We start from the raw sequence: 20789 nt of genomic DNA, 5'->3' as shown, positions 1-20789 counted from the left end.
TTTGTCCACTTAACTAGAGCCCAAAGAGGAAACGGTGACTATCGGGACATGTGTGATAAAGGGGAGGGGGAGGGGCACGCAGCCAGGCACACACATCACAGAAGTTTGTTGCTGGTCTCCTGAAGGCTCCTGTCAGTCACAAGGAGCAGACATCATCACGAAGGCTTTTAGTGTTTTTCTAGGTATGAGGAGATGCAAGAATTGGGCACATAAAATCTTCTCCGGAAACTATCTGACTCTCTGAGGGTCTGTTCTTCCAGTTTTCCCAGAGCACAGAGTGCTTCATTCCTGATTTTCACCCTGCGCTCTGCTTGGGGGCGGGGGGGGGGGGGGGGGGGGGCTGCGGGTCAGCAGCTGCAGTGGCTCATGATTAAATCCAAGTAGAGGCAGATGGCATGTGATGGCAAGTGTCAACCTCTGGTTCACAGAAGTGCAGTTGATTTACAATATCATGTTAGTTTCAGGTGTACATACAGCACAGCAATTCAGCTACACGCATACAAATATTCTTTTTCAGGTTTCTTTCCCCCCATTCAGGTTATTACAAAATATTGACTATAGTTCCCTGTGCTTGCGACTCTAAGTAGTGTAGTCAGGGCAGGTCTTTTTGAAGACTTGACATTTGAACAGAAATCTGAAGGAAGTAAGGATGCAAGTCATGGAGATATCTGGAAGAAGAGTGGTCCCAGCATGGAACAGCAAGAGGAAAGGCCCTGAGATAGAAGGATGCTTAACTTAGAAACCTCAAAGCCTGGTGGCTGGAGCATGGAGAAGAAAATGGTGAGAGGTGGGACTGAACAGGTATCCAGGGCAGTAGTTCACTTGCGGATCTATTGTTGACCATAGTAACTCCAGATTTTGTTCAGCACACTTCAAGCTTTTAAACAGGGGAAAGATGTGATCATGTTTACATTTCAAGAGGATCATTTTGGCTACTGAGTGGAGAAAAGACTGGGGCAGGGTTGGAAGATAGAGTAGAAGCAACGACAGGGCTAGTCCGGAGACTCTTGCTGTGTGCAGTGAAAAATATTGCCTGCCATAGCAGTAAACAAAGGACTTTGCAGCCATCAAACCACTACAGCCACTTGGCACAGTGAGCCCTGAGGGAACTCAGGATGGAGATAGTCACCCCCAGCTGTGCACCCTGAAGGGACTGCGGATGGAGAGAAGCAGGATACTGGTCCTAGACAGATAAGGTGCTTATCAAAGGAATGATTTCAGTGAGCCCAGAATCTTGCATCCTCCTATACACAGAAAAGCTCTAAATTCCTTAACTTGAGCCATCCGGTTTTCTTTAATTAACAGTCATCTTTGTTGCAAAAGCTCATATATTTTGGTTCCTTCCTTATCTCTTCAGAATAGTCTCTAAGAACCAGCTGAGAGGCTGTGTCCTGGGCTTAAGTCCTCAGTTTCGTCAGCCAGATAAAACAAAATTCTTAAGTTTTTGGTTGTGCTTTTTTTTTTTTTTTTCCTTCAGTCAATGGCTGTATGCGTAGCTTGAAGATAAGTCTATTCTAAACTGTATCTACATCTATTTCAGTCCCTCTTAATTTTTTTTTTTTTTGGCAATCCATTTTATGGATGTACCATAATTTACCTAACCATTGTTGGTGGACGGTTAGACTGGTCTCGGCCTTTTTGCTGTCATACACAATGGAGCAATGAATACCTTTTATGCTCATGTTCCAATATTATCTGCAGGATTATTCCAGAAAATATAACTGCTGGTGTTAAAGTAATTTTTTTCTCATATTGAAATTAAATCTGACGATCTCATGCTCACTGTCAGCCCAAAGAAACACGTTTTTTTTGTTTTTTATTTTTTAAAAAATTCTTTGTCACACCACCAAGTTGGAAATTAGAGAGAGAGGCATGTGCCACCCCTCCCACATCAGTTTTCACGGCTTTAAATATCCCCAGTCTAGCGAGCTTCCGCCTGCGGCTCCAAATCTTCCCGGAATAGTCTCCATCTCAGGTGACAGAGAGAGAAACTGAGGCACAGGCAGGCTCTGAAACACAAGTCCTGCCCCTGCCCTGCTGTCCCCTTTCCACCCAACGTTTCCTTCTCTTTTCCCTCGGCGACAAGTTCCAGGCTGCCAGCCCCCACCCTGGGTTTCTCACCACTCAAAATCCCAACTGCCAGCCGCTTTCTCTCCTCCGCCCGCTCGGGGGCTGCGGCCGGGGCCGCGAAGCCTCCTGGTCCCCTCCGAGCCGCCGTAGCGCCAGCCGCGGGAGAGCGGCAGCTCCGGTTGCCAAGGCAACGTGCTCCGCTGAGCGCGGCCGGCGCCAGGCGGCCCGAGGGAGGCGCTGCGGGCCGGTGGCCCGGGCTCGGCTGGCGGCTGCACTGCAGGTGAGCAGGGGCCGGGAGGGTAGTCGCGGCCCAAACGCGCGTCTCCCGGCGTCGACTCGTCGCAGCAGGCGAGGGGCTGGGAGTCTGGGGACCCCAAGGAAGGAGACGGGGGCCTGACCTTTAAGCTCCCTGCCGGCGCCAGGGCGGCGCCCCCTCGTGCCCTTTAACCCTCGGCGTTGGTGTGGAGAGCGCTTTGGGGTGTTTATTTGGGGGCTGTTGGCCTGATTTGAAAGTTTTTTTTGTTTTGTTTTTTTAAAAAGCCATTCTTATTTGGGGATCGAGGAATAACTCGGAACTATAGAGAACGTGCTTCTGTGCGACTCTGGGGCCAGAGAGGATTGATTTCTTTGTGTATCAGTTTTCCCATCTGCAGAATGGGGATAATGAGACCACCTGTCTTAGACGGTAATTATGAAGTATATTTAGATTTCAAATTCTTGCAGGTGAGTCCTCAATCCTTGGGAGCTTTTATTATTACTACCACTACTACTAGGAGGTCCATCATTGAGCATGTATTGTGTGCCAGGGCCTGGGCTGATGGCCAGGAGTGAAAAAGTGAATGAGACATCTTGTTCTCAGGGAACTCCACAGTTTTACCGTATAAATAGGAATTCATTGTGGTTCCAGCTCTGATTTTTGACTTACAGGGGATTGTGAATATGCAGAGAAGGCAGTTCACCCAAATAGGTGGAGATGAGGTTGTGGAAAATGGTCAAAGAGAGATTCCAAAAGAAGATGACTTCCAAAATGAGACATGAAGGCTGCCTTTGTATCTGCTGGAAGATGAAGCTGGTGGAGTGCGTTCTGTTCTAGGTAGAGAGAACAGCCAGTGCAAGGTCTTGGGGTGAAAAATGCAGACTTCTTGGACATTTGCAAGGATTTCACAGCCTGGTTAGACCGATTGGAAGTGGTCTGGCTAGGTGTATTTGACAGATATGCAGTTGCCCTTGTAAGTTTTGAGGCATCTGGGCTTCTTTGTGGGGTCTAGTGGGGCGCACCAAAGGATTTAAATCAGGTGATGAATATGTATTGTGTGTGTTTGATCAGAGGTTTGGTTTTTTGTGTTTTCTCAGTCTCATCACTCCTCCAGGCTGTTTTTCACATTGCGGCTATTCATTTATGCAAAAAAATATTTTTCATCTTGAAAAAAAATATTTATTGAGTGTCTGCTGTGTGCCAGACACTGTGTTAAGTAGTAAGGAATACATGCCATATCCTTGTGGCATGTATTCCACACATATTCAAAGGTACTTTTGTGGAGACAAAAGCAGTCCAGTACAAGTGGAATTTAATCAATATTGAAAGAGACCCATTCAGGGAGATTTTACTTTTTTGGGGGGGAAAAAAAGGCCCAGATCATTCAGGGCCACTATGTTGCACACTCTAGACAGAACCATTCACTTAGACTACACAGGAAAAAATGGCCAGAGAAGTGGGAGAAAAGCTAAGAGTGTGTAGTAATGAAAGCTCAAGGAAGAGGTCAACTTTGCTGGACGGTGCTGTCGAGATTTCAAGCGAAATAAGTTAAAGGCTAAAATGTGCCTTTTGCATAAGTAAGTATAGAGGTCACCAAGCGCTTTAATTGAGCAGATTTGGTGAAAGGGTGGGGGCGGAATCTATAATATCGGCAACTTCCAAAGGTTCAATGTAATATGTCAGTGGGATGAGAGAGAGTGGGATGTGAGAAAGTAAAGACGGTGTAGGCAGCTCCAAGAAGTGTGGCTGTGAAGGGAAGCGAGAGAAGGCAGGCTGTAGAGTGGGGAATCAGGTGAAGTCATTTTAAGCAGGAGAGAGACACGAACAGATTTAAATGCTGATGGCAGAGAGCCAGCGAGTGAGGGCGAGGCTGAGAAAGTACAGATGAAGGGGAAAAATCGATGGCACAGCTTTCCAGAGACTGTGAGAGTGGATGCGATCCACAGCACAGATCCTTTGCAAAGAATCTGATGGCATCTTTTTTTCTTTTTTTAATTTTGAGACGTGGAAAGCAAGTTAATTGCTGAAAAGGACTGCACCTTTTATAATGTGTAATGCAACCAGAAAAAAAAAAAAAAAGATGTCCGTATGGAAAGTTATGTGTTCCTTCTCATCAGATATCGGACACTTATTGAACTAATACTGTGTCGAGCACTCTCCATGCACTGGTCTCAGGTGATAAGATGATTTTTACAACAACTCTGGGAGATAGCCACTAGTGTAATCCCCAGCTTATGGCTGAGGAAATTGAGATAAAAATGCTTGGCCAAGGTCACACAGGATTTGAATCCAGGTCTGCCTGAGCCCAGAGCATTTGCCCTTAGTCACTACCTAAATGCTATGATTGTTTACATATGATATGATTATCTGCTGAGAAAATTCAAGGGAATCGAGTTAAAAATAAGCAAACCATAAGGTAGGCAAAAACCATAGCTTTATGCCAGCAGTCATAGTCAGAAAATGGAATGGTGAGATGACAATAGCAACATGAAAAATAAACACCTAGGAATAAACTTTAAAATAGAGTAACTGTTGGCTAGAGGTCAGGAGGTATAGGTCCGGATGGGTGTTTGCATGAGGAGAAGGTTTTTTTTTCCTTGGGAGAAATCAGGGTGTTGATGCCAGAAGAAGGGCATGTAAAAAAAACCAGATGTCTGTTATGAGACAGAATGAGAAAATATGCAAAGATGTTGACTATGATGTTTTTATAATGTTGAAAGACTGAAAACAGACTGGTTAAATTATAATGCAGTCATGTGATGGGTACTATCAGCCATTAAAAAAGGAGGTAAGAACTATATATATGGGAAAGATGTTTACATCCTATGGTTAGGTGCGAAAAATAGATTGCAGTATGTTTCTATTCTTGTTTTTTTAGGCATCTACATCTATATTTATTCTAGAAAGACAAGTTGTTTAAAACAGCTTTTTAAATTGTCCTAAAATACCCATAATATCAAATTTATCTTAACCATTTTTAAGTGTACAGTTCAGTAGTGTTAAGGATATTCACATGGTTGTGCAGTCAACCTCCAGAACTTTTTCATCTTGCAAAACTGAAACTTTATACCCATTGAAACAACTCCACATTTCCCCCTCCCTCTAGCACCTGTCAGCCTTCATCTACTTTGTTTCTATGAATTTGACTACCCTGGGTACTGCATGTAAGTGGAATCATGCAATATTTGTTTTTTCGTGGTTGGCTTATTTCACTTAACAACAATGTCCTCAGGTTTCGTCTGGGTCGTATGTCAGAATTTCCTTCCTTTTTTAAGGCTGAATAATAATCCCATTATATGGATATACACATTTTGTATGTATGTTGTATGTATGAACACATTTTGTTTACCCATTTCGTAGATGGACATTTAGGTTGCTTCCCCCTGTTGGCTATTGTGAATAATGAGTGTGCCAGAAAGATAAGTTCTTTTTGTCTGTCGTGAGATCATGGGGAGATTTTTATTCCTTTCCTTATTGCTTTATTTTTCTTTTTATGAGCATGAATGGCTTTCACAATCAGAAAAAGCAATAAGGATATATTCTATATGGGCAGATGGGGAAGTAAAGGTTAAAAAAATGCAAAAAAAAAAAAAGACCTGATCTAGGGCAGTGGCAGCAGGAATGAAATGGGGTGTGCAGGTTTGAGAGACATTTCAGGAGAATCAGGAGGAGTTGACAACTAAGAGGTAAGGGAGAAAGGAGTGGAGGATGAACCTTGGGGGCCTGTGGAGAGAAGGGGCTTAACCCAGGGGAGGAGGAAGGAACTAAGGGTGGGGAGCCACCTGAGCCTTTTTGTTCAGGAGTTGAGTCTTTTTCCTGAAAGCGGAGGGAAACCATTGAAAGGAGGGGAAATGACTTAATCAGATCTGCATAGAAAGATCACCCTGGCTCCTGCCCACCTATTCTGCAAGCTGAAGCCATATAGTGCCAAATTTCCCTTTGTGTTACTTAGGCTTGAACCCTTGCTAATTTCCTCTTGTTTGAGATGAAGCATTAGCCCTGAAAGATCCCTATCTGTTCTTCTCAAAGCACCTGGAATATGTTAAACAAAGTCCTATTTAGATTACATTGATTCCTAATTGCTTTCGGTTTTATCTTAACAACACAGTCTCCTGTAAATTTGCTTTCTACCTTTAGTAGGATTATAATTGGGAATGTAAACAAGAAATATAAACAGCTCAAATTAGAGACCTTCAATTTATCGCAGATATCTTAGACACTCTCCTTTGGGGAGAAAGGGGCCAATAAAGTGAGCAGTGTCTTATTATTATTATTTTTATTACTCAAATGAATTTATCACATCTGTAGTTGTATAATGATCATAACAATCTGATTTCACAGGATTTCCATCCCACAGCCCAAGCACATCCCCCCACCCCCCAAACTGTCTCCTCCGGAGACCATAAGTTTTTCAAAGTCTGTGAGTCAGCATCTGTTCTGCAAAAAAGTTCAGTCTGTCCTTTTTTCAGATTCCACATGTCAGTGAAAGCATTTGATGTTGGTGTCTCATTGTATGACTGACTTCACTTAGCATGATAGTTTCTAGGTCCATCCATGTTGCTAAAAACGCTGGCATTTCATCCCTTTTAATGGCTGAGTAATATTGCATTGTGTATATGTACCACTTCTTTATCCACTCCTCTGTCGATGGACATTTAGGTTGTTTCCATGTCTTGGCTGTTGTAAATAGTGCTGCAATGAACATTGGGAGTACATGTGTCTTTGCAAGTCATGGTTTTCTCTGGATAAATGCCCAGAAGTGGGATTGCTGGATCAAATGGTAGTTCTGTTTTCAGTTTTCTGAGGAATCTGCATACTGTTTTCCACAGTGGTTGCACCAATTTACAATCCCACCCAACAGTGTACTAGGGAACAGTGTCTTATTAATGGGTTACTATTAGTGCAAAACAAAAATTCTTGAGTCCAAATGGATTCAGCTCATTACCTGTTTCTTCTCCCACAAACCTGTAATCAGTCTCTCTCTTCCAGAGCATCGCAGAGAGCGCGCTTACTGTTGTTTGTAAGCGTTTGCAGCTTTTAAGAGCCACATGTCTTAAAAGTGTGAGCCTGTGATCTCATTTCACTCCTCCCAGCAATCCTATGAGATAGGGATTATCATTCCTATTTTCAGATGAGAAATTGAAGACCAGAGGATTTAAGAAGCCGCCCAGCTCCTACAGCTACTAAATTCTGGAGTTTGAATCCAGGTTTTCTTAATTTTTTTTATTACAGCTTCTTCTTATGGCAAGTTTTAAACATACACAAAAGTACGAAAGATGTATAAGTATAAATACCTTATGTTCACACCCCAGCTTCAGCAGGTACCAACCTGGGGTCAGTTTTATTTGATCTCTAACCCCTGTTCTCCTCCCACCTATGATTATTTTAAAGCAAATCCTAGACATCATATCATTTAATCTTTAATATGCATCTTGGAGGTAAGGATTTTCCTCCCCCCCCCCTTTTTTCCTCTATAATCACAATATTATCACACCTAAGAAAATGAACAGTAGTAATTCCTAAATATTACCTAGAGTCCATTTGGTGTTCAGTTTCTTCAGTTATCTCATAAATGTCATTTTATACTTGGTTTGTTTGAATTGGGATCAAAACAAGGACCACCTATTATTTCTGGTAATCCATAGCAATTTCACCTGTCCTCCCCGCCGCCCAACCCTCCCTGTCTTTTATTTGTTGAGGGAGAATCAGGTCATTCGTTCTGTACAGCTAGTCACATTCTGGATTTGGCTTTTTATATCCCTTTAATGTATTCCTCTATCCCTCTTTTTTTTTTTTTGGCCATTGCACTTTATGGGTAGTGCCGTGTGTCACATCAGCAAGCAGTAAAGGCTGGTTCTCACTTTGTGTGGCATCGGGATTGATCATTGGGTTCAGGTGTTGGTTAGCACAATTCCTCTGTAAGTTTCTCATGAGCCTTTCACAGAATGATTTTAGCAGCTGTTACTGGTCATTGCCTAGCTCTACTGTTTCATTAGGGGTTGCAAAACGAATCCAGGTGTACCTGATGCCAAGTCATTGCTCTGTTAAATCCCATGTCTCCTGATTAAAGAAAGCCTTTGCAGAACTGCTATTAATAATTCAGCTTAATATATTTTAAAAATAAATCTGTATGCTCCGTTCAGTACTGGTTACTTATAATATTGCTTTCCTGGGTTGGTCTTAGGTGTTGGCAAAACCACACTGCGAAGGGCTGCCTATATCAGTGCTTTTCAAACTGTAGGTTGATCCCTACAGTTGGTTGGGAATTAGTTGGTAGAGGAATTATTTGGGAGAGGAGTTCCAGCATATTTTTTTTTTTTTTGTCTTTTCTGGGAGTGCACCCGCGGCATATGGAGGTTCCCAGGCTAGGGGTCTAATCAGCACTGTAGCCACTGGCCTACGCCAGAGCCACAGCAATGCCAGATCCGAGCCGAGTCTGCGACCTGCACCACAGCTCACTGCAACGCCGGATCTTTAACCCACTGAGCAAGGCTGGGGATTAAACCCGCAACCTCATGGTTCCTAGTCAGATTAACCACTGAGCCACAACGGGAACTCGACCAGCATATTTTTTTAATTGAAAAAAAGAGTAGAAAGGACAGGTGGGGAAAAGTGTATATCATACAGGAAGAATAAGCTTTTCTTTGTAAAACTCTTTTTTTTTCAGCTCTTTATATGTATGTGTGAGCCATGATGTGAAATATATTCCTTATTGGGGGTTATATTCCAAACCATGTTGGTCTAATGTTTAGATGATCACCCTGATATGTAGCAAGTTTCTCATTCAAGGATCCAATTATGTTCAAATCTGCTACTTACAAAATAGTGCCGTGTATCGATCTATTTTAGAATTTCATTTAAGGGATTTTTTGGGTGACTGCCAGTTAACCAGAATTGCATTACCCCCAATGATCTAATCTTCTACTCTTCAAGTTGAATACGTGAATAAATGTGAACTCTTCCAGGAATTTTCATACATGGCTGATATTTTTGATGCTTCGTTATCCTTGAGGTAGGGGAGATGATTCCACTGGTGTCATTAAAGACATGCTGGAGTCTGATCAGTTTGAGTTGTTTGGGAAGGAGAAGGAAGTCAGTACTGGATGGGTGGAGAAACCACCAGCCCCTGGGCTGGCTTCTGAGGCATAGGAGTGGGGCAGGGGCCGCCAGACATCCCAGGCCCGCGTGGTAGCAAAGGCAGTCCTAGTATTGTTCCCGCCCTGACATCAGTGGGTGGGGTATTTAGTAACAGCAGCCACCAGGCCCCAGGAAAGGCAGACCTTGGATTATAGTGTACAGTTAACATTATAAAGCTGTGGAGACTTTGGAGTTCCCTGGTGGCCTAGCAGTTAAGGATTCAGCGTTTTCACTGCTGTGGCTCAGGTTCAGTCCCTGGCCCAGGAACTTCTGCATGCCCTGGGCACAGCCAAATTAAAAAAAAAAAAAAAGCAGGGGGGTGGTGGTGGTGGCCATGGAGTCAGAGAGTATAAGTTGCTCAGAATCAACCAGTAAGTGGGTGAGCCAAATTTCAACACTTTACCATATCCTGGAAATATTCTGAATAAATATATGTTGTTGAGTGAGTGCTTTAATAATAGTACCTACAACATACAGTGGTAAGGATTGAGTATGCAGTTAAAGCACTTAACATAGTGCGTGCTTGTGAGAACCCCTGAGTAAATATTGGCTGCCATTATTATTTCTTCTTCTTTTCTTTCTTTTTGGATGATGAATTTAATTTATATTTTAAACATCTCCTTATTGATTAAATGATTAAAGCTGGATTACAAGGATTTTTTAAAATTGAGACGTAATTGACATATTACGCTGTATTTGTTTTAGGCCTGTGACATGATTCGATATATATATATATTGCAAAATGATTACCACAGTAAGTTTAGTTAACATCCATCACCACACATAGTTACATTTTTAAAAATTTTCCTTGTACTGAGATCTTTGAAGATTTATTGTCTTAGCAACTTTCAAATATACAATAGAGTATTTTTAACTGTAGTCACCGTGCTATACATTATATCCCCATGATTTACCAGTCTTTTAACTAGAAACTTGTGCCTTTTGACCACCTTCACCCATGTTTCTGGCAACCACTGGTCTGTTCTCTGCATCTGTGAATATGTTTTTTTGTTTTGTTTTGTTTTTTTAGAGTCCACATATAAAGGAGATCATACAGTATTTGCCCTTCTCTGTATGACTAATTGCACTTAGCATAATGCCCTCAGGATTCATCTATGCTGTTTTAAATCATAGGATCTCCTTTTTATGGCTGAATAATATTCTATTGTATAAATATACCACCTTTTCTTTATTTGTTCACCCGTTGATAAATACATAGGTTGTTTCTATGACTTGGCTATTGGAAATAATGCCGCCATGCACATGGGGTTGCAGATCTTTTTTTTTCAAAATAGAGATTTCATTTCCTTTCTTTTGGGCAGATACTCAGAAGTGGAATTGCTAGATCATAGGTTAGTTCTAATTTTAGTTTTTTGGGGAACCTCCACACTGCTTTCCATAGAGACTGTAGAAGTTTGCATTCTCACTGATAGTGTATAAGTATTCTCATTTCTCCAAGTCCTTTCCAGCACTTATTATCTGTTTTTTCACAAAAGCCGTCCTAACAGGTGTAAGGTGATATCTCACTGTGGTTTTGATTTGCATTTCCCTGATGATTAGTGATGTTGCACACCTTTTCATGTACCTGTTGGTCATTTGTATGTGTTCTTTGGAAAATGTCTATTCAAGTCCTCTGCCCATTTTTTTAGTTGGATCGTTTGTTTTTCTTTTGAGTTGAATAAGTTCTTTATATATCTTGGAAATTAACCTTTTATCAGATAGATGATTTGAAAATATTTTTCCCATTCTGTAGATTGTCTTCTCATTTCGTTGATGGTTTCTGTTGCTGCATGGAAGTTTTTCAGTTTGATGTAATCCCATGTGTTTACTTTCGCTTTTGTTGCCTTTGCTTTGGTGATGCCAAGACTCATGTCAAGGAGCTTGCCTCCTATGTTTTATTCAAGGAGTTTTATGGCTTCAGGTCTTATGTTCATGTTTTTCATCCATTTTGAGTTGATTTTTTTAATATAATGATTTTTTTCATTATAACTGGTTTAAAGGGTTCTGTCAGTTTTCTACTGTACAACATGGTGACCCAGTCACACATACATGTATAGATTCTTTTTTCTCACATTATCATGCTCCATCATAAGTGACTAGATATAGTTCCCAGTGCTGCACAGAAGGATGTCATTGCTTATCCATTCCAAAAGCAATAGTCTGCATCTATTAACCCCAAGTTCCCAATCCATCCTGCTCCCTCCCCCTTGGCAACATGATTCTATTCTCCAAGTCCATGATTTTCTTTTCTGTGGCAAGGTTCACTTGTGCCGTATAGATTTTGAGTTGATTTTTGTGTATGGTGTAAGAAGTGGTCAAGTTTTAGTCTTTTGCATGTGGCTGCCACTTTTCCCAAACCTATTGAAGATACTATCCTTTATCCATTATATTCTTGGCTCCTTTGTGTACAGTTAATTGATCCTATACATGTGGGTTTATTTTTTGGTGCTCTCCTCTCTTCCATTGATCTATATGTCTGTTATTTCTGAAATATGATTCACATTGTTGATTGGTTAAGCCTCCTGATACTCCCTGCACAGTTTCACATTTCAGCTGCTGCCTTTGCTTCCATATGGATTGGTGGTACACCCCTCTCATTGAAAAAATGATTATCAGTCTCCTTTGTTTTGAGACAACTAATAGTTAAACATATTAGAGATTAGCACCTAGTTGGTGTAGCTCTGAAAATGGTGGGATCTGGGGGAGATATAGGCAGATGATACCTTATGAACAAAGAAACAGAGCAAAATGTTTTGCTCATGAAGCCTTCTTTTTTGTTTTTAATTTTACTCTTATCAAAGTGATAATAAAGCCTTCTTAATTCTGTGCTGTAAATTCTCTATTTGGGGGTCTCAACTCCCTGGAGAATGACAATTTCTAAGTTTTTATAAATAATTTGATAAAACATTTAGTTGTACATGAGGCAGATTTGGGTGACTTTAAAAAGTGATTCTCCATAGCCAGTGTACTTTTAAGACTAGATGGTGTTTCTTAGAAACGAAGAAAACCATAGAAAAGATCAATGAAACGAAAAGCTGGTTCTTTGAAAAGATCAACAAAATTGATAAACCCTTAGCCAGACTCATCAAGAAAAAAAAGAGAGAGGACTCAAATCAATAAAATAAGAAAAGAAAAAGGAGAAGTAACAATGGACATCACAGAAATACAAAGAATCATAAGAGACTACTACATGCAACTATATGCCAATAAAATGGAAAACCTAGAAGAAATGGACAAATTCTTAGAAAAGTGTAATCTTGCAAGACTAAACCAAGATGAAATAGAAAAGATGAACAGACTAATCACAAGTACTGAAATTGAAACTGTGATTAAAACACTTGCACCAAGCAAAAGTCAGGACCAGATGGCTTCACAGGAGAATTCTATCAAACATTTAGAGAAAAGCTAACACCTATCCTTCTGAAACTATTCCAAAAAACTGCAGAGGAAGGAACACTCGCAAACTCATTCTATGAGGCCACCATCACCCTGATACCAAAACCACGCAAAGATACCACAAAAAAAGAAAATTGCAGGCCAATTTCACTGATGAACATAGATGCAGAAATCCTCAACAAAATACTAGCAAACTGAATCCAACAGTACATTAAAAGGATTGTCTGTCATGATCAAGTGGGATTTATCCCAGGGATACAAGGATTCTTCAATATCTGCAAATCATACACCACATTAACAAACTGGAGAGTAAAAACCATATGATCCTCTCAATAGATGCAGAAAAAGCCTTTGACAAAATCCAACACTGATTTCTGATAAAATCCCTTCAGAAAGTGGGCATAGAGGGAACCTACTTCTACATAATGAAGTCCATATATGACAAACCCACAGCAGACATCATTCTCAGTGGTGAAAAGCTGAAAGAATTCTCGCTGAGATCAGGAACAAGACAAGGATGTCTGCTCTTGCCACTACTATTCAAGATAGTTTTGAAAGTCCTAGCCACAGCAATCAGAAAGTAAAAGAAATCCAGATTGGAAAGGAAGAAGTAAAACTATCACTATTTGCGGATGACATGATACTATACCTAGAGAATCCTAAAGACTACCAGAAACCTGTTAGCGCTCATCCATGCATTTGGCAAAGTTGTGGGATACAAAATTAATACACAGAAATCACTGCATTTCTATATACCAGCAATGAAAGATCAGAAAGAAGCAACCCTGTTTACCATCGCGTCAAAAAGAATAAAATACTTAGGAATAAACCTACCTAAAGAGACAAAAGACCTGTACTCTGAAAACTGTGAGACACTGATGAAAGAAATCAAAGGTGACACAAACAGATGGAAAGACATACCATGCTCTTGGATTGGAAGTGTCAGTATTATCAAAATGACTATACCACCCAAGGCAATCTACAGTTTCAATGCAATCCCTATCAAATTACCAAGGACATTTTTCACAGAACTCGAACAAAGTATTTTAAAGTTTGTTTGGGATAGCCAAAGACATCCTGAAAAATTAAAATGGAGTTAGAGGAATTAGGCTCCCTGGCTTCACACTATACTACAAAGCTACAGTCATCAAAACTATATGGTACTGGCACAAAGACAGAAATATAGACCAGTGGAACAGGATAGAAAGCCCAGAATTAAACTCACACACCTATAGTCAACTTATCTATGACAAAGGAGGCAAGAATATACAATGGAGAAAAGACAACCCCTTCAATAAGTGGTGCTGGGAAAACTGGATGGTCACATGGAAAAGAAGGAAATTAGAACACTTCCTAACACTGTACACAAAAATAAACTCAAGATGGATTAAAGACCCAGATATAAGACCAGATTATAAAACTTTCAGAGGAAAACACAGGCCAAACACTCTCCGACATAAAACAACAGCAACATCTTCTCAGATGCACCTCCTAGAGTAATGATGATAAATACAAAAATAAACCAGTGGGACTTAATTAAACTTAAAAGTTTCTGCACAGCAAAGGAAACCCTAAACAAAATGAAAAGATAACCCACAGAATGGGAGAAAATCTTTGCAAATGAATCAACTGACAAGGGATTAATCTCCAGAATTTATAAGCACCTTCTGCATCTCAACACCAAAAAACAAACAACCCCATCAAAATATGGACAGAAGATCTAAACGGACAGTTCTCCAAAGAAGACATGCAGATGGCCAAAAAACACATGAAAAGATGTTCAACATCAGTAACTATTAGAGAAATCAAAACTACTCTGAGGTACCACCTTACACCAGCCAGAATGGCCATCATCAAAAAGTCTACAAACAGTAAGTGCTGGAGAGGGTGTGGAGAAAAAGGAACCCTATTGCACTGTTGGTGGGAATGTAAATTGTTGCAACCACTGTGGAAAACAGTATGGAGATTCCTTAGAAAACTAAAAATAGAATTACCATTTGATCCAGCAGTCCCTCTCCTAGGCATCTATCCAGAGAAAACCCTGACTTGAAAAGACACATGTACTCCAATGTTCACTGCAGCAGTCTATACAATAGCCAAGACATGGAAACAACTTAAATGTCCATCGACAGAGGAGTGGATAAAGAAGAAGTGGTACATATACATAATGGAATATTACTCAGCTATTAAAAGGAATGAAATAATGGCATTTGCAGCAACATGGATGGACCTAGAAATTATCATGCTAAGTGAAGTCAGTCAGACAATGAGACACCAACATCAAACGCTATCACTTACATGTGGAATCTCAAAAAAGGACACAATGAACTTCTTTGCAGAACAGATACTGACTCACAGACTTTGAAAAACTTATGGTTTCCAAAGGAGACAGGTTGGGGGGTAGGGGGATGGGCTGGGAGTTTGGGATGGAAATCCTATAAAATTGGGTTGGATGATTGTTGTACAACTATAAATGTAATACAATTCATCAGGTAATTAAAAACAACAACAAAAACAAAACTAGGTGGTGTTTCCATTTGAATACTTGTACCAAAGCCTAGCATTCTACTGTCTGCTGCTTACTGATTATATATTGCTGCCTAAGCAAATAAATACTATGTATATATATGTACACTATATGCTATACAGTGTATGTAGTATATGTAGTGTATATATACTATAGTTTATATATAGATATACTAAAATTATGTAGATAATTTTAAGTTAGTTTTTCTGAAACATAACATCTGTCTCTGTGTTTTTAAGTTAAAATCTGAGGCATTAGATCTTTTCAGGCCCATTAGTGAAAATAACTAAAAGGAAAACTGAATTAAAATGGTATCTCTAGGAGTCCCTATTGTGGCTCAGTGGTAATGAACCAACTAGTATCCACGAGGACACTGGTTCAATCCCTGGCCTTGCTCAATGGGTTAATAATCCAGCGTTGCCATGAGCTGTGGTGTAGGTCAAAGATGTGGCTCAGATTCCATGTTGCTGTCTGTGGTGTAGGCTGGCAGCTGCAGCTCCAGTTAAACCCCTAGCCTGGAAACTTCTATATGCCATACCTGTGGCCTAAAAAGCAAAAAATGAAAAGAAAAAAATCCCAGAGAGCCTCATAAAATAGGTAGCTTTTCTATGGCTCTGAGTCATTCTTTTATTTCAGCGAATATTTGGAAAACGCTACAACTCATAGGAATGCAGAGAATGCAGAGTTGTATAGTGGGAAGAACAAGACTTTGGATTTCAGGCAGATCAGGGTGACCTTGGGTAAAATCTTTTAGTCTTGGTTCCCTTTTTTGTGAAATAACTCATGATGTTTGAAAGTTAACCATTATAAAACCAGGCCACTACAAGGGACTTAATAAAGGTGAGTTATCCGCCTTTTCTCCTGTTCCCAATTCCTTAACCCTCCGTGCTGTGTGCGCCTACCTACCACCAAAAGGAAATGTGGAAAAGAAGAGTTGGTGATCTAATCTTAATTTTCAACTTCAGTTAAACCTATATAATTATTGCTTTCTTGTGTGCATAAAGTTTAATATTCAGTGGTTCTTGGTGATCTCTGCATGTCGTGTGTGGTACACATGGCCGTATTTTCCAAACCAAAAAACTGGGTCTTGTGGTCGTAACGAGAAGCGTATACTTAGAAGGTCAAGAGAACAGCAGGTTTTGCAGTCGTGCAGTCTCGGCGAATCACAAGTGTGCTCTTAGGGATCCAAAGGAAGCAGTACAAAGTCATGGTCAGGAGGCACTGGAGTCCTCTAGACATGAGTCTGAATCTTGGCTCTTTCTCCTTCTTGCAAAAGTTACTTAACCTTTCCTTCTAAGCTTCAGCATTTCCTCACATGTAAAATGGATGTACGGAAAATTCCTTATCTTTTGTGAGGTTTGCATGAGATAAAGGACCTAGCATAGGGCCTGACAGGTAGTAAGTACTTAACTTTATATGCCAGCTGTTAAATTATTGCAAGACTTTTGGAACATGTACAATTATTCGGTAACTTTTTTTTTTTTTTTGCAAAAGCCTGTAGAGTAAAAAAAAATTCAAAAATAACTCACCGTTAGGAATTCCCGTCGTGGCTCAGTGGTTAGTGAACCTGACTAGCATCCATAAGGATGCGGGGTTTGATTCCCGGCCCCACTCAGTGGGTTAAGCATCTGGTGTGTTGCCATGAGCTGTGGTGTAGGTTGCAGACTCAGCCTGGATCCTGCGTTGCTGTGTCTGTGGTGTAGGCCAGCAGCTATAGCTCCAGTTGGACTCCTAGCCTGGGAACCTCCACATGCTGCAGGTGCAGCCATAAAGAGACAAAATAAAAAACAAAAACAAAAACCCTCACTATTTTGTAATTTACTGTATAATAATTTCTTTATCAGGCCTGGTATGAAAAAGGCACAGAAATATTAAAAACCCAGTGCCCAACTTGGCATACCCCTTGGGAAGACCTCACTTATTTGCCTTTCGCACAGTATTTCAGTAACGCTTAGCACCTAGTCCATTGCCTCTATGATGATCTCTCTGTAGCATGGATTTTTTTTGGCTCATGTAACTTGTACTTGTTGCAGTGGTAGGACAGACTGCACTGTCTCAGGCTTCTTTCCCTGAGATTCTCTTGGTTTCGCCCTCCCGGGGGTGTTGGCTTCATCCTAGGCCAACAGCAAAATATGGGTAGCATTTCTGGGCCCCAGATCCATTTATGGCACCTACTAAAGGAGTAGGAAGATGCTCTCTTCTTCCGTTATCCTAAGAGTGAGAATTTTTCCCAGACCCCCTCAGAATGCTAATCCTGTAATGTCATTGGTCTGAATTGGGTCATGTGCCCATTCCTGAACCACTGCCCGTCACCAGGGCAGTGCCATGCCTTGTTGGCTTAGGCCTGGTTCTTGAACAGGTTTTTTATTAATTCAGGGCGTGAAATTATCTTCAGGCCAATCAGAAATAGAATTGTGTTTCTGTTAGGAAGGGAGTTTTTCTGTGAGTAGGAGGAATGGACTCTGAGTAGATTGGGCAGTTAGGGATTGTGTTGACTGCTGATAACAGAGTTTTATTTATTTATTTATTTATTGTCTTTTTGCTATTTCTTTGGGCCGCTTCCGCGGCATATGGAGGTTCCCAGGCTAGGGGTCTAATCGGAGCTGTAGCCGCCGGCCTACGCCAGAGCCACAGCAACGCAGGATCCGAGCCGCGTCTACAACCTACACCACAGCTCACGGCAACGCCAGATCCTTAACCCACTGAGCAAGGGCAGGGACCGAACCCCCCGCAACCTCATGGTTCCTAGTCGGATTCGTTAACCACTGCGCCACGACGGGAACTCCTGATAACAGAGTTTTAAATAAGACAAGTTATTTATTTTTTCTTTCAAAAAACATTAAAACAGGCAGTCTCTTGCTGGCATGGCGGTGCTACAGTCCAGATCTTTCTGCTTCCCCATCCTTGTCACATGGCTGGCACGCTCATAGTCACCTTGTTGTCACAAATGGGCTCCTGGCTCTCTAATCAAACAGTCCTTCCTTGAAGCAGGAAGAAATAGAAGGGAGGCCAAGGACACCCTTTAAAGCACCAGAAGCCCCAGCCAGATGTAAACTATTAAAAATTATCCGTTTTAGTCTGTGAGGAAGGCTGGTGAATGTCATTCTTAGCTGGGCATATCCATGTTCCCAGCATCAGAGGGCTTCTGCTGCTGCGGAAGCGAGGGAAGTGGCCATAGTCCTGGCAGCACGCAGCGCCCACCACCGAAGGCAGCCGGCAGTGTCCTCCATCCCCTCCACTGGGAGGAAACCAGAGTTTTATATGTATTTACTGTCTTTCTCTTCATGGTTTTTTAATCAAATAATGAGACATACTTTATCTAACTTTTTGTAATTCATATTTTCCTTTTAATCACGAGTGTCTTTCCATGTGAGTTAATATACAGTAGAAGCTTTTTAACCAATCTCCGCATAATGGATGCTGACAGGCCATTCTTACTATAAAACCTGTGTTTAATTCCCATGGCCTTCTGAGTGTTCTCAGTTAACGACTAGGCTATGCTGTCCATTATAATAGCCACAGGCCACAGGTGACTGTTGGAATTTTAGTTAATTAAAATTAAATTGGAGTTCCTGTCGTGGCTCGGTGGTTATTGAACCTGACTAGCATCCATGAGGACAGGGGTTCGATCCCTGGCCTCGCTCAGTGGGTTAAGGATCTGGCATTGCCGTGAGCTGTGGTGTAGGTCGCAGATGTGGCTCGGATCCCCTATTGCTGTGGCTCTGGCGTAGGCCGGTGGCTACAGCTCCAATTGGACCTCTAGCCTGGGAACCTCCATATACCGTGGGTGAGGTCCTAAAAGATAAATATATATATATATATACACACATATATATATATATAATAAATTAGAAATCCAGTTTCTGAATCTCAGTAGCCACATGTGACTAGTGATTACTGAATTCGACCGCCCAGGTATATTTCATTTCCATCATTGCAGAAACTTCCATTGGATAGCTCTGTTCTAGAACACCAGCAACCTACACTCTCACCCATTTGGTTTTAGGGAGTTTTAGTGGTTAGAGTCACCAGCTTGGAACCAGACTACCTGGATTTGAATTCTCAGTCTGCCATTTACTAGTTGTATGAGCTCAGGCAAGTTTCCTAACTTCCCTGTGCCTCACTTTCCTTATTTGTAAAATGATGGTCATAGTAGTACCTCGCCTGTTGTTCGGTATTAAGGGACTTCACGTATGTAGAGTACTTAGAACATTGTGGGTCGCAGGTCGCACACTGAACACTTTGTAAATATTCCCCGGGATGACTGCAATGATGATAGGCAGCAGGAGTCAGCTAGGTTTGCTCCTAAGCCTGTTGCTCCCGGTTATTTGGTTATTTTGTTATTGTAATTACAAAATAATTATTATGGAAACTAATGAAAAATAAGGACAAGAAGGAAAAAAAAAGACACTGCTTTTGTGAAACATAAATTGAATGCGTTTAAAAGACCTGGCAAAGGTGAATGGGTATAAAAAAGGTTCTTGTCACTTCAGAGGTGGAAGAGACCCCTGAAAAGACAGAGGAAAAAAATTCACCCAAGTGTAAGATGTTTGCCTTCAGGCTACTTCACAAGGGGGTTTCCATTGAAAACTGGAAGTCACATGCATCCTGGGTGTGGTCAGGCAGGAACTTTAATTGCTGGAACTTATTCTCAAAGAAAAGCCCCTGAGTTCCCGTCGTGGCGCAGTTAACGAATCCGACTAGGAACCATGAGGTTGAGGGTTCGGTCCCTGCCCTTGCTCAGTGGGTTAACGATCCAGCGTTGCCGTGAGCTGTGGTGTAGGTTGTAGACACGGCTCGGATCCCGCGTTGCTGTGGCTCTGGCGTAGTCTGGCGGCTACAGCTCTGATTTGACCCCTAGCCTGGGAACCTCCATATGCCTGCCACGGGAATGGCCCAAAGAAATAGCAAAAAAGACAAAAAAAAGACAAAAAAAAAAAAGAAAAGCCTCGTCCCTTATCAAGTATTTGGCAACTGAACATGCATTTTCAGTGATCCCTCTTTTTAATTTGCTGTTTTTGTTCTTAATGGATTCTATCACTATGAATTCTCTCCCATCAGGGCGAGAGCTTCTACTTTATTTCTTTTTAAATTGTTGTGTAGGGATCATTGTGCATCAGTTGAAATGAATAATTCCACCAAACCCTATCGTTGGACACTTCTGTTTTCTCAGTTTTTTGGTGGTGCTCTGTTGAGTTTCTTTGCAGCAAAACCTTTTCCAGTCAGTATGTTTTAATCCAAGGACTTGGGAGGAATTTTAGCCCCTCTTCACTAAGAGGCCTGGATTTTAGTTTGGAAATCATTATAATACCATAAAAGAGGGCATGTGGGCATTCCAGGCCTAAATTTCGCTTTTGGATTTTGCTCCATTTCTTCTTGTGGATCACTTGATGGTTTTAGATA

General features: G+C 41.2%; 1 protein-coding gene across 1 annotated transcript in view; it reads left to right on the top strand.

Annotated features, from left to right (window-relative positions):
- Positions 1-2280: 2280 nt before the first annotated feature.
- Positions 2281-20789, top strand: part of PKIG (cAMP-dependent protein kinase inhibitor gamma) — a 114527-nt gene continuing 96018 nt past the window's right edge. The window contains exon 1 of the mRNA XM_047771044.1: positions 2281-2350. The gene's annotated coding sequence lies outside the window, so the exon portion shown is untranslated. The remainder of the gene's footprint in view (positions 2351-20789) is intronic.

Source organism: Phacochoerus africanus, chromosome 3 (assembly GCF_016906955.1).
Source record: "Phacochoerus africanus isolate WHEZ1 chromosome 3, ROS_Pafr_v1, whole genome shotgun sequence".
NCBI lineage: Eukaryota > Metazoa > Chordata > Mammalia > Artiodactyla > Suidae > Phacochoerus > Phacochoerus africanus.
This window is presented reverse-complemented; position numbering and strand designations above follow the sequence as displayed.